Here is an 11,561-nt window from a genome sequence, read left to right as displayed (position 1 = left end):
AAAAAAAAAAACAGACTGGACCACCTTCTTACACTATATACAAGAATAGACTCAAAATTGATTAAATACTTAAGTGTAAGACTGAAACCATAAAACTTATAGAAAAAAGCATAGGCAGTAAACTCTCTGATATTACTAATAGTAATTTCTTTTTGGATATATGTCCCCAGGCAAGGGAAACAAAAGAAAAAATAAACAAATGGGACTACATCAAACCAAAAAGTTTTGTACAGTAAAGGTAACCATCGACAAAACGAGATGAGAACTGATTGATTGGGAGAAGATATTCGCTAATGATACATCTGATAAGAGGTTAATATCCAAAATTTATAAAGAGCTCATACAACTCAACAACAAAAATCAAATAATGCAATTAAAAAATGCACAGAAGACCTGAATAGATACTTCTCTAAAGAGGAAATACAGATGGCTAATAGACATATGAAAAGATGCTCAAGGTCGATAATCATCAGAGAAATGCAAATTAAAACCACAATGAGATATTGCCTGATACCTGTCAGAATGCCTATCATCAATAAATAAAAGAACAAGTGTTGGCAAGGATGCAGAGAAAAGGAAACCATCATGCATTGTTGGTGGGGTTGCAAATTGTTACAGCCGCTATGGAAAACAGTATGGAAGTCTCTCAAAAAGTTAAAAATGGATATACTTTTGACCCAGCAATTGCACTTCTGGGTATTTATTCAAGAAAACCAAAATGATAATTCATAAAAATCTAAGCACCCTAATATTCATGGCAGCACAATTTACATAGCCAAGATATGGAAGCAACATAAATGCCCATCAACAGACGATTGGGTAAAGAAGTTATGGTTCATATATACAATGGAATATTACTCAGCCATTAAAAAAATTGAAATCATAATGACATGGATGAACCTAGAAGTTATTATTCTGAGTGAAATACGTCAGACAGAGAAGGGTAAATACCATATGATTTCATTTATATGAGGAGTCTGAGAAACAAGATGAACAAACTCATCAAATACAGATTCACAAATATAGCGGACAATTTGGTGATGGAGAGGGGAGGGAATTGGAGGGCTGGGAGAATGGGATGAAGGGTTAAAGAAGTATAAATTAGTAGTTGATAGCTGGTAATGTGGATGGGGAAAATGGCATAGGGAATGCAGTTAGTATTAATATATTGACCAGGTGGAAAACCAGAGGAGAGAAGAAGCAATTCGGGGGATCATTTTATAAACTATATAAATATCTAATCAATGTACTGTATATTTCAAACTTACAAAAAATCCAAACAACTTACAAAAAGAAAAAGGCCTTTTAAGGCTTCTTATAACATAAATATATAACAAACTGTTCTAAAAGATGAATTATACACAAAGAATAAGAGAAATCTGTGTTTTAAATAGTAGGAAGCTATCAAGCCTTAATATAACACAGAAAAATATTTAGGGCATGAAGGAAAACATCACTGCTATATTGAGTCTCAAATTGTGTTTAAGCTTTTTAGTAGCCAAAGTAAAACCTGAGCTCTTGGTCATTATCAGAAAGAGGACAGTTCTTTGTTTTTGTTCGTTTGTTTGGGTTGTTGTTGTTGTTGTTGTTATTGTTGTTTTTAGGCAAGGCAACCCTTGGTTGACCTCACAGATTGGAAGGACCTTGTCAGCTTACAATCCCTTATTTTTTATTTTTTACACCTACAGCACCTGGTCTTCCTGGGTGGTCTCCCATCCAAGTACTAACCAGACCTGACCCTGGTTAGCTTCCGAGATCAGACAGGATCGGGCTTGTACAGGATGGCATGGCCAAAAGACAAGACAGTTCTTAATAAAATAGCCTCTTAATGATATTCTTCATTGGTTTTCACAGTGGAACAAAGAGTGATGTGGAAGATCTTCTCCTCAAAGTACTACTGCAGCAAATGCATTGGATGGGTGGTTATATCAGATGGGAGATTGTTGAAGCAAGTGTTGTTTTATTTTGACTGCAGAAAAGCTGAAAAGATAACATTAAAACAGCACACTGTAGAAAACTGTTTGAAGCTACAATAAATTTTCAACATAGGGGACATTTCTAATAGCCTTTCTGACTTGATTTTAGTTTAGACCCTAATGAATGCTGAGAAAACTTGATTGACTGAATGTTATTTATGTAGTGCTTCTCTCCAGAAGCCAGGTCATCATAAAAGTTTTAGTAGTTATAAATATAAATACTTCAGTATTTATTTTGGTTTATTACTGTGTGACTTTTAGCATTGTTTCATAAAGCCTTTACTAGCTATCCTCTGCAATGCACAACCTATTAATCAGTTTGATAACTACTGATCATCCTGGTACTGAGTATGCCTCTACCTGCCCATGCTTCATTGATGGCAGTTCTTCTTTCCTAGTTTCTTACTCATCAGCTAAGTTAGGAGAGAAATTACCAGAAATTACTTTTATAGTATATTTTTTAAATTATACTATAATTTGGCAGTTGGCACACGATATTATATTACTTTCGAGTGTACAACATAATGTTTAGACATTTCTATAACTTACAAAGTGACCACCTTGATAAATCAAGTATCATTGGACATCGTACATAGTTATTAGAATATTAATGACTATATTCCTTATGCTATATTTTACATTCTCATGACTATTTAGAACCCACTTTTTCATGAATATTTTTTAACTACCAATTTGTAATTCTTAATCGCTACCCCTTTTTTACCCACACTCCCTCTAATATGGCAACCATCAAAATGTATCTATGTTTGTTTCTGTTTTGTTTTATTATTCATTTGTTCTTTAGATTCCACATGTAAGTGGAATCATATGGCATTTATCTATGTCTGTCTGATTTTACTCTAATCAGCACAACATTATGTAGGTCCATCTATGTTGTTGCAGATGGCAAGATTTTATTATTATTTTTTTATGCCTGAGTAATATTCCATTGTATATATGTAGTACCTCTTCTTTATCTGTTCATCTATTGATGGACACCTTGGTTGCCTTCACATCTTGACTATTGTAAATGATGCTGCAATTAACATATGCATTCATATGTCCTGAGGAGGGATTATTGGGTCCATCTTTGTCTCTTGTAAGAGCCTGTTTTAAAGACTGCCTGATATAAGTATTACTACCACAGCTTTTTAAAATTCCCATTCATGAAATATCTTTTTCCATCCCTTAATGTTTATTCTGTGTTTGTCTGTTGATCTAAAGTGAGTCTCTTGTATGTAGCATATGTAAAGATCTTGTACTCTATTCAAGCACCCTATCTTTTGATTGAAGCATTTAATCCACTTACATTTAAAGTAATTGTTGGAAGATATGTAGTCATTGCCATTTTATTATATATATTTTTATCTTTCTTCTTCTTCTTAAAGAATATCCTCTAACATTTCTTGTAATACTGGTTTGATGTTGATAAACCCCTTTAGCTTTTTCTTGTCTAGGAAGCTCTTTATCTTTCCTGTGATTCTAAATGATAGCTTTCCTGGGAAGACTAATCTTGATTGTAGGTTCTTTCTTTTCATTACTTTGAATATTTCATGCCAATGCATTCTGGCCTGCAAAGATTTTGTTGAGAAATCAGCTGTCAGTCTTATGGGAGCTCCCTTATAGGTAAGTAACTCCTTTTCTCTTGCTGCTTTTAGGATTCTCTCTTTGTCTTTCACCTTGGGCATTTTAATTATGATGTCTTGGTGTGGGCCTCTTTGGGGTTAATCTTGTTTAGGACTCTGGCTTCCTGGGCTTGCTTATATGTCTATTTCTTTTGGCAGATTAGGGAAGTTTTCCATCATTATTTCTTCAAATAGGTTTTTAATTCCTTGCTTTCTCTTCTCCTTCTGGTACCCCTATGATGTGAATGTTGGTATACTTGATGTTGTCCCAGAGGTCCCTTAAACTATCTTCATATTTTTGGATTTTTTTTTCTTGTTGCTGTTCTTATTGGGTGTTTTCTGCTACCTGATCTTCTAAATGACTGATTTGATTCTCTGCTTCATCTAATCTACTGTTGATTTCCACTATTGTATTCTTCATTTCAGTCATTGTATTCTTTATTTCTAACTTGTTATTATTTTATGATTTCTATCTCTCTGTTGAAGTTCTCACTGAGTTCATCTACTCTTCCTCTAAGTTTATTTATTTATTTATTTATTTATAACCAGTGTTTTGAACTCTTCATCTGGTAGATTGCTTGTCTCCATTTTGTTTAGTCTGAAGCTTTGGTCTGTTCTTTCATTTGGGACATATTTCTTTGTCTTCCCATTTTGGCTGCCTCCCATTGCTTGTTTCTATTAGGTAGTACTTCTATGTCTCTTAGTCTTAGCAAAGTGGCTTTAGTAGTAGGTAGGTGTTCTATGGGACCCAGTGGTACAGTCTTCCCTGGTCACCTGAGCTGGGCACTCCAGATTTGTCCCTTGTATGGATTCTATGTGTCTTTCCTATTGTAGGTGAGCCTTGGTTGCTGTTTGTTCATCAGTGGGAAGGACTGACCCTTAGGCTGATTGGTCATGAGAACTGGTTGGTGACTATAGGGGAGGAGCTGTTGTGCAGGGGCTGACTCTATGAAGCAGGATTCACTTTAGCATGTCTCTGGTGCCTGCTCAGTCTGCCCTCTGGGTGTGTCATATGTGGATGTGGCCCTGGGTGTTGCTCTGGCTCATCTGAAACAGGCCACTTGGTGTGCCAGCCCAAGGGCCTCCTGAAAGAAACCCCACTGCAGGCCAAGTTTAGCCACAGACTGTGCTCTGCTTGGGGCCACCTGGCATGAGCTAGTAATCAATATGCAGATGGCCACCTCCCATGCTGGGGTTGGAGGTGTTTTGAAAAGCCAATCCATGAACTTAGTCTTCCACTAGTGCAGTGTTTGGGGCTGCTCGGCAAGAAGTACAGGACACACAGAGGTCAGATCCTGCTCGTTTGGGTTTTATAAACCTTTGAGAGATTTTTAGGAAAGTCTACAGCATGAGCCAAGACAGGTTGTTTGTATGGAAAAGGAACTAAAAGTGGCTTGGGTGGGCCCACAAGTTCTGTGGGGTGGGGGTGTCAGGGAATCTCCAGGGCAGGGCAATCAGTGTTAGTCAAAGTGATGGAGACTCAGATAGGGCAACCATCTGAGTTTGTACACCAGGACTGTGGAGGTCCCATCAAAGATACAATGGATTCTACTAGCATTTCTGTCTAAGAAAAAGCTGCCCTCCAGCCCTCATGCTGAAATCAGGCAATTTAGTTACTCCTCCTATGTTCCTGGGGTATTCCAGCTCTGGAGCTCAGAACATGTGAGTCCATTAGTAAGTAACCCTGTTTATTGGCCCTTTAGGGGAAGCCCTTGGGATTTTTGCATCCCTCCATGTCACTCAGCCACAATCTCTGCTAGTTTTCACAGCCAGAAGTTGTGTGTATTTCTCTTCCCAGCACTGGAACTCTGGGCTGGGGACCCTGATTTGGGTCTGGGACCCCTCATTCCTCCTGGTAGACTTTCACAGATGAGATATCCCTCCCAATTTTTAACCACCACATGCAGGTGTGGGACCTGTCCATTCTTTGCCCTTCCTACCAGTCTTGAGGTGGCTTCTTCTATACATCCTTAGTTGTAGGACTTCTGTTCAGCTAGATTTCAGGCAATTCTCAATGATGACTGTTCTGTAGTTTAGCTGGAATTTTGATGTGGTCATGAGGGGAGGCCATCTTGACCAAAGACTCTTCTAGAAAATGTTTTTAAAAGCACAGAAATTAGCCATTAAAAAAAAGTATTGGTGTTCCCTTCCTCCAATATTTTTTATGTTGTTAATATTTTTGTTTGTTTTGTTAGATTGCTTGAGAGTGGCTTGCAACTCTTTCAATATTAACCAAGACACTTTTAAAACTGAACTCAAAGAACTTTTAAGTATAACCACCACTAATATAAAAATAAGAGTAATGATTTATATGATGCATCATCATCACCTTCATCATGCATTTATGTTCCTTCAATTGCCCTACAACAGTGCTCTGGAACTTTGTGATTTCGAAGTCTTATTCCCACTCATGTGCTTCAAGAACTTCTACATCTCGGAATGTGCCCATGTAGATCCCAGCTCATCATTTGTCAGCTGCTGATAATATAAAACTATAAGTTAAGCAATGCCGTTTTACTGAGTAACTAGAATAAAGCAACAGTATACTAACTGTATATTTCAACATGACAAAAAACACATTAAAAATGTCACTATTAGGTGTGTATCATTGCAACATATACTACAGCAATACACATATTCAGAGTTTAAAGATATATGTTATATAACTCAGGATTTCAATAATCAGTCATGAAAATCTTTCCTAGTTTTTACAGGATAGTGTGGTCAGATCCCAGTATTATCATGAACTATGGTAGCAATTCATAGCACTTTCAATACACTTTTTAAAAAGACAACATTTTCTAAAAGATTAATCATTTCCTATGAGGCTGTTTTGGCAATTGAAGTATTTGAACTTCTCAATGAATTTTATCCCTAGAGCTTGCTATTTAATATCTGTGCCCATCTATTTAATTTCCTGTCACTAATTTCTTTTTTAAAACGCGAACAAGGTAATCTTTCAAAGTTACATAGAGTGCATTGGTTTCTGAATGAATGTTAAAGGATTGTGCTTTTGTTTTTTTCTTTTTTATCCCCCAAAACGCTTACCATAGAACAAGACATGTAGTAAATTCTCAAAATTAATGTAATTCTATGTTTTATATTGCCATACAATTTCCAACTGCAGCAAAAAGCTTTCTCTAATTTTATCTAAGTATTGTCGTTTTTTTGTTTTTATTAATATTATTCCTATTTTATAGATGAAAACTGTTACATTTATGGGACTGTGACTTGCCAAAATTCAAATGACTGTCATGACTGGATTATTAGAAAGGCAGGAATAATATGATTATCTGACTTCTGATTCAGTGTTTTCATTATAGTAAAACTTCTTCAGCATTTTTGAAAACTAAAAAAATCATACATTCATGTATAAAATAAATATTTATTAGGCACCTTCCATGAAAGAGACAGTGAAAAGGATACAAAGACAGATGTGAATATGTGATGTTCCATTATAATATATTCAGTAGATAGAGCCAACTTTGGGGGAGAAAGGGGTTATAATGGATCCATGCCAGTTTACTGAGAAAATCGCTGCCTTTAAAAAAATAATTTATTTCCCAATTACAGTTTACATACAATATTATATTTCAGGTGTACAGCATAGTGATTAGACATTTATATAACTTATGTAGTGATCCCCCAAAATGTCTAGTACTCATCTGACACCATTCATAGTTATTACAATATTACGGACTATATTTTTATTCTATATTCTATTTCCCCGTGACTATCTTTATAGTTGGCAACTAGTACTTGTCAATCCCTCTCTCCTTTTCACAAATCCCCTCAACCCCTCTTTCATCCAGCAACCATAAACATGTTCTATGTATCTTTGAGTTTGTTTCTATTTAGTTTGTTCTTTTTGTTTTTTAGATTCCATATATAAGTGAAATCATATGGTATTTGTCTTTGTCTGACTTATTTCACTTATCATAATACCCTCTAGGTCTATCCATGTTTTTTGAAAATGATAAAATTTTATTCTTTACATGGCCGAATAATATCTCATTATATATATGTACCACCTCTTCTTTATCCATTCATCTATCGAAGAACACATTGTTAGCTTCCATATCTTGGCTATTATAAATAATTCTACAGTGAATACAGCAGTGCATATGTCTTTTCAAATTTGGATTTCTTTTGATAAATACACAGAAGTGGAAATTCTGAGTCTTATGGTAGTTCTATTTTTTAATTTTTTGTGGAAACTCCATACTGTTTTCCATAGTGGCTGTACCTATTTACAATTCCATCAACAATGCTTGAAGGTTCCCTTTTCTCCACATCCTCACCAGCATTTGTTGCTTTTTGATTTATTGATGATAGCCATTCTGACAAGTGTGAGGCAATATCTCATTGTACTTTTAATTTCCATTTCCCTGATGATTAGTGACACTGAGCATCTTTTCACACATTTATTTGCCATCCGTATGTCCTCTTTGGTGAAATGTCTTTTCAGGTCTTCTGCTCATTTTTTAAATCAAATTATTTGTTGTTTTGGTGTTAAGTTGTATGAGTTTTATATATTTTGAATTTTAACCTCTTATTAAATATATCATTGGCAAATATCTTCACCCATTCAGTAGGCTGTCTTCATTTCATTGATGGCTTTCTTTGCTGTGCAAAACCTTTTTAGTTTGATGTCCCATTTGGTTATCTTTTCTTTTGTCTCCCTTGATCAGAAGAAGACATGTTCAAATATTATTATTGTGTGTGTGTGTGTGTGTGTTATTGTGTTACTGAAAGTATTCACAAAAGAATTTACTACCTATGTTATGTTTTCTTCTAGGAGTTTTATGGTTTCAGTTCTTACGTTTAAGTCTTTAATTTATTTTGAGTTCATTATTGCATATGGTGTCAGAAAGTGATCTAGTTTCATTATTTGCATGTATCTGTTCAGTTTTCCCACACCATTTATTGAAGAGACTGTCTTTACCCTATTGTATAGTCTTGCCTCTTTTATCATAGATTAAATGATCATATAGGCCTAGGTTTATTTCTGGGATCTCTATTCTATAACATTCATTTATGCGTCTATTTTTATGTCATTACCATGCTGCTTTGATTACTATAACCTTATAGTATAGTTTGATATCAGGTAGTGTAATACCTCCAGTTTTTTTCTTTTTTTCTTTTCTTTTTTATCAAGATTATTGTCGCTGCTTGGACTCTTTTGTGGTTCTATATCAATTTTAAGATTATTTGTTCTAGCTCTGGGGAAAATGCCATTGGTATTTTGATAAAGATTACATTGAATCTGTAGATTGCTTTGGATAGTATGTACCTTTTAACGATGTTAATTCTTCCTATCCATAAGCATGGTATAGCTTTCCATTTATTTATGTCTTTTTCAATTTATTTTTTCGGAATCTTATAGTTTTCCAAGTACAGGATTTTATCTCCTTGGTCAAATTTAATCACTGCCTTTATTTACCATAGAATCAACGGGCAAAATTCTCTTGAGTTTTGGTTTTCACTCTCAGCCCTCTGTCCTGAAATATTAGTCTTTTTTATAACACAAGATTTAACTCCAGCTCTTTCAGCTTATCTTGACCTCTCAGCTGCTAGAACAGTAAGCAATCCATGCATATTTGTTTTAATATTTATGAAGAGCTTGAGCACTTTACTGTAATTTTTACATAATCCAATGTATAGTTCAGCAGTGTTAAGTATATTCACATTATAGTGAAAGATATCTCCAGAAATTTTTCATCTTGTCAATTTGAAACTCTATACTTAATAAACAAAAATTTCCCTTTCCTTCCTTCCCCTAACTCCTGATAACCACCACTGTACTTTCTATTTCCATGAATTTGACTACTTTAGATATATCATGTAAGTGAAATAATACAGTGTATTTTTGTAAATAGCTTATTTTATTTAGAATAATATCCACAGGCTTCATCTATGTTGTAGCATGTGGCAGGATTTCCTTCCTTTTTAAGTCTAAATAATATCTCATTGTGTGTATATTTATTTATCCATTCATTCATCAATGGACAGATGGACATTTGGGCGTCTTATACTTTTTGGCTATTGTTAATAATGCTGTGATGAACATGGGTGTGCAAATATCTCTTTGAGAGCCTAATTTCAATTCTTTTGGACATATAACCAAAAGTAGATTTCTGGATCATATGGTAGTTCAATATTTAATATTTTGTGGAACCTCTGTACTGTTTTCCATAATGATTGAACCATTTCACAATTCATCCACAGTGCACAAGTGTTCCGATATCCACACCCTTGCCACCATTTATTATTTTCTGTTTCTTTTTTTATAATAGCCATCCTAGTCAGTGATTTTTTATCTTTATTGAAATATAATGGACTATTAGTTGCTTGTATTTATATTGTACAATTCAATGAGTTTTTTTCGATTATAGTTGGCATGCAATAATATACCAGTTTCAGCTGAATAGCATAGTGATCAGAGATCAACAAACTCACAAAGTGAGTTTTTTCTGCTTTTGTTGTTGTTTTGATGATTTTGTTCTTTAGATTCCACATGTACATGAAATCATGCAATATTTGTCTTTCTCTACCCAACCCATTTCAATCAGTGCAATAGCCTCTAGGTCTATCAAGGCAATATCTTTTTCCTCCTCTTCCTTTTAGTCTCTGTGTGTCTTTCAATCTGAGATGAGTGAGTCTTTTGTAGGCAGTATATGTAGGGGTCTTGTTTTCTTATCCATTCAGCTACTCTATCTTTTGGTTGGAGCACTTAATTTTTTTTTTTTCCATTTGAGGTAATTGTTGATAAGAATGTAGTTATTACCATTCTTTATTCATGTTTTTGATACATGTTCTTTTCTTCTTAAAGAAGTTCCTACAACATTTCCTGCAATACTGGCTTGGTGATGATAAATTCCTTACGCTTATTTTTGTCTGGGAAGCTCTTTATCTGTCCTTTGACTGTAAATGGTAGCTTTGCTGGATAAAGTATTCTTGGTTGTAGATCCTGGGTTTTCATCATGTCAAATATTTCGTGTCAAGCCCTTCTGTCCTGCATGGGTTTTTTTTTGAGAAATCAACTGCCAGTCTTAAGGGTGCTCCCTTGTAGGTAACTAACTGATTTACTCTTGCTGATTTAAGATTCTCTCCATATTTAACCTTTGGAATTTTAAGGATGATGTGTCTTGGTGTGGGCCTCTTTGGGTTCCTGGTTTTTGGGACTCTCTGAGCTTCCTGGGGTTTCATGTCTATTTTCTTCACCATATTAGGGAAGTTTTTCATAATTATTTCTTCAAATAGTTCTTCAATGTCTTGTTTTCCTTCAGGTACCCCTACAACACAGATATTTTTACATTTAATTGTGTCCCATAGGCTCCTTAAATTATTATTATAGCCTTGGCTTCTTTTTTTCTTGCCATTCCTATTGTGTCCTTGGCTTTACCATCCTCTATATAGGTCATTTGATTTTCTTCTTTATTCACTTTGTTTATTCCATTTAATATACTTCTCATCTCAGATAATGCATTTTTATTTCTGACTGGTTCCCTTTTATAGTTTCCAGTTCCATTTTTTATGTTTTTTTTTTTTTATCTCTTTGTTAAACTTCTCACTTATTCATCTACACTTCCCATAAGTTCATTGAGCATACTTATAACCAGTGGTTTGAACTCTGCATCTGTTAGATTACTTGACTCCATTATTTCTGGATCTCTGTTCTATTCTCTCATATGGTTTCTGGTTCTTTGTCTTCCCATTTTGGCTGCCTTTCCATGTCTGTTTCCATGTACTAAGCAAAGCTCCAAAGTCTTCCGGTCTTATTACTGTGGATTTGTGAAGTAGGTGTCCAGCGGCACAGTCCTGATTTGGGTTCAACTTCAGGTCAGTTTTAGCCCCAACTTCTGCCCCTCTGGGGCTGCCTGTTAAGATTCAGTAAATAATCCACAGATGCTGTGCTTATAGTTGCCTCCAATGGCCACACCAGGAACCGAGGCCAACT

The 11,561-nt window shown here is 35.0% G+C and overlaps 1 pseudogene; it reads right to left on the bottom strand.

The window, feature by feature from the left end:
• Positions 1-1,679: 1,679 nt before the first annotated feature.
• On the bottom strand, positions 1,680-1,798 carry LOC120600242 (uncharacterized; annotated as a pseudogene).
• Positions 1,799-11,561: the final 9,763 nt, after the last annotated feature.

This window comes from Pteropus medius, unplaced genomic scaffold (assembly GCF_902729225.1).
Source record: "Pteropus medius unplaced genomic scaffold, Ma_sr-lr_union100, whole genome shotgun sequence".
NCBI classification, from domain to species: Eukaryota; Metazoa; Chordata; class Mammalia; order Chiroptera; family Pteropodidae; genus Pteropus; species Pteropus medius.
The sequence above is the reverse complement of the archived record's forward strand: the minus strand, read 5'-3'. Positions and strand labels throughout refer to the sequence as shown.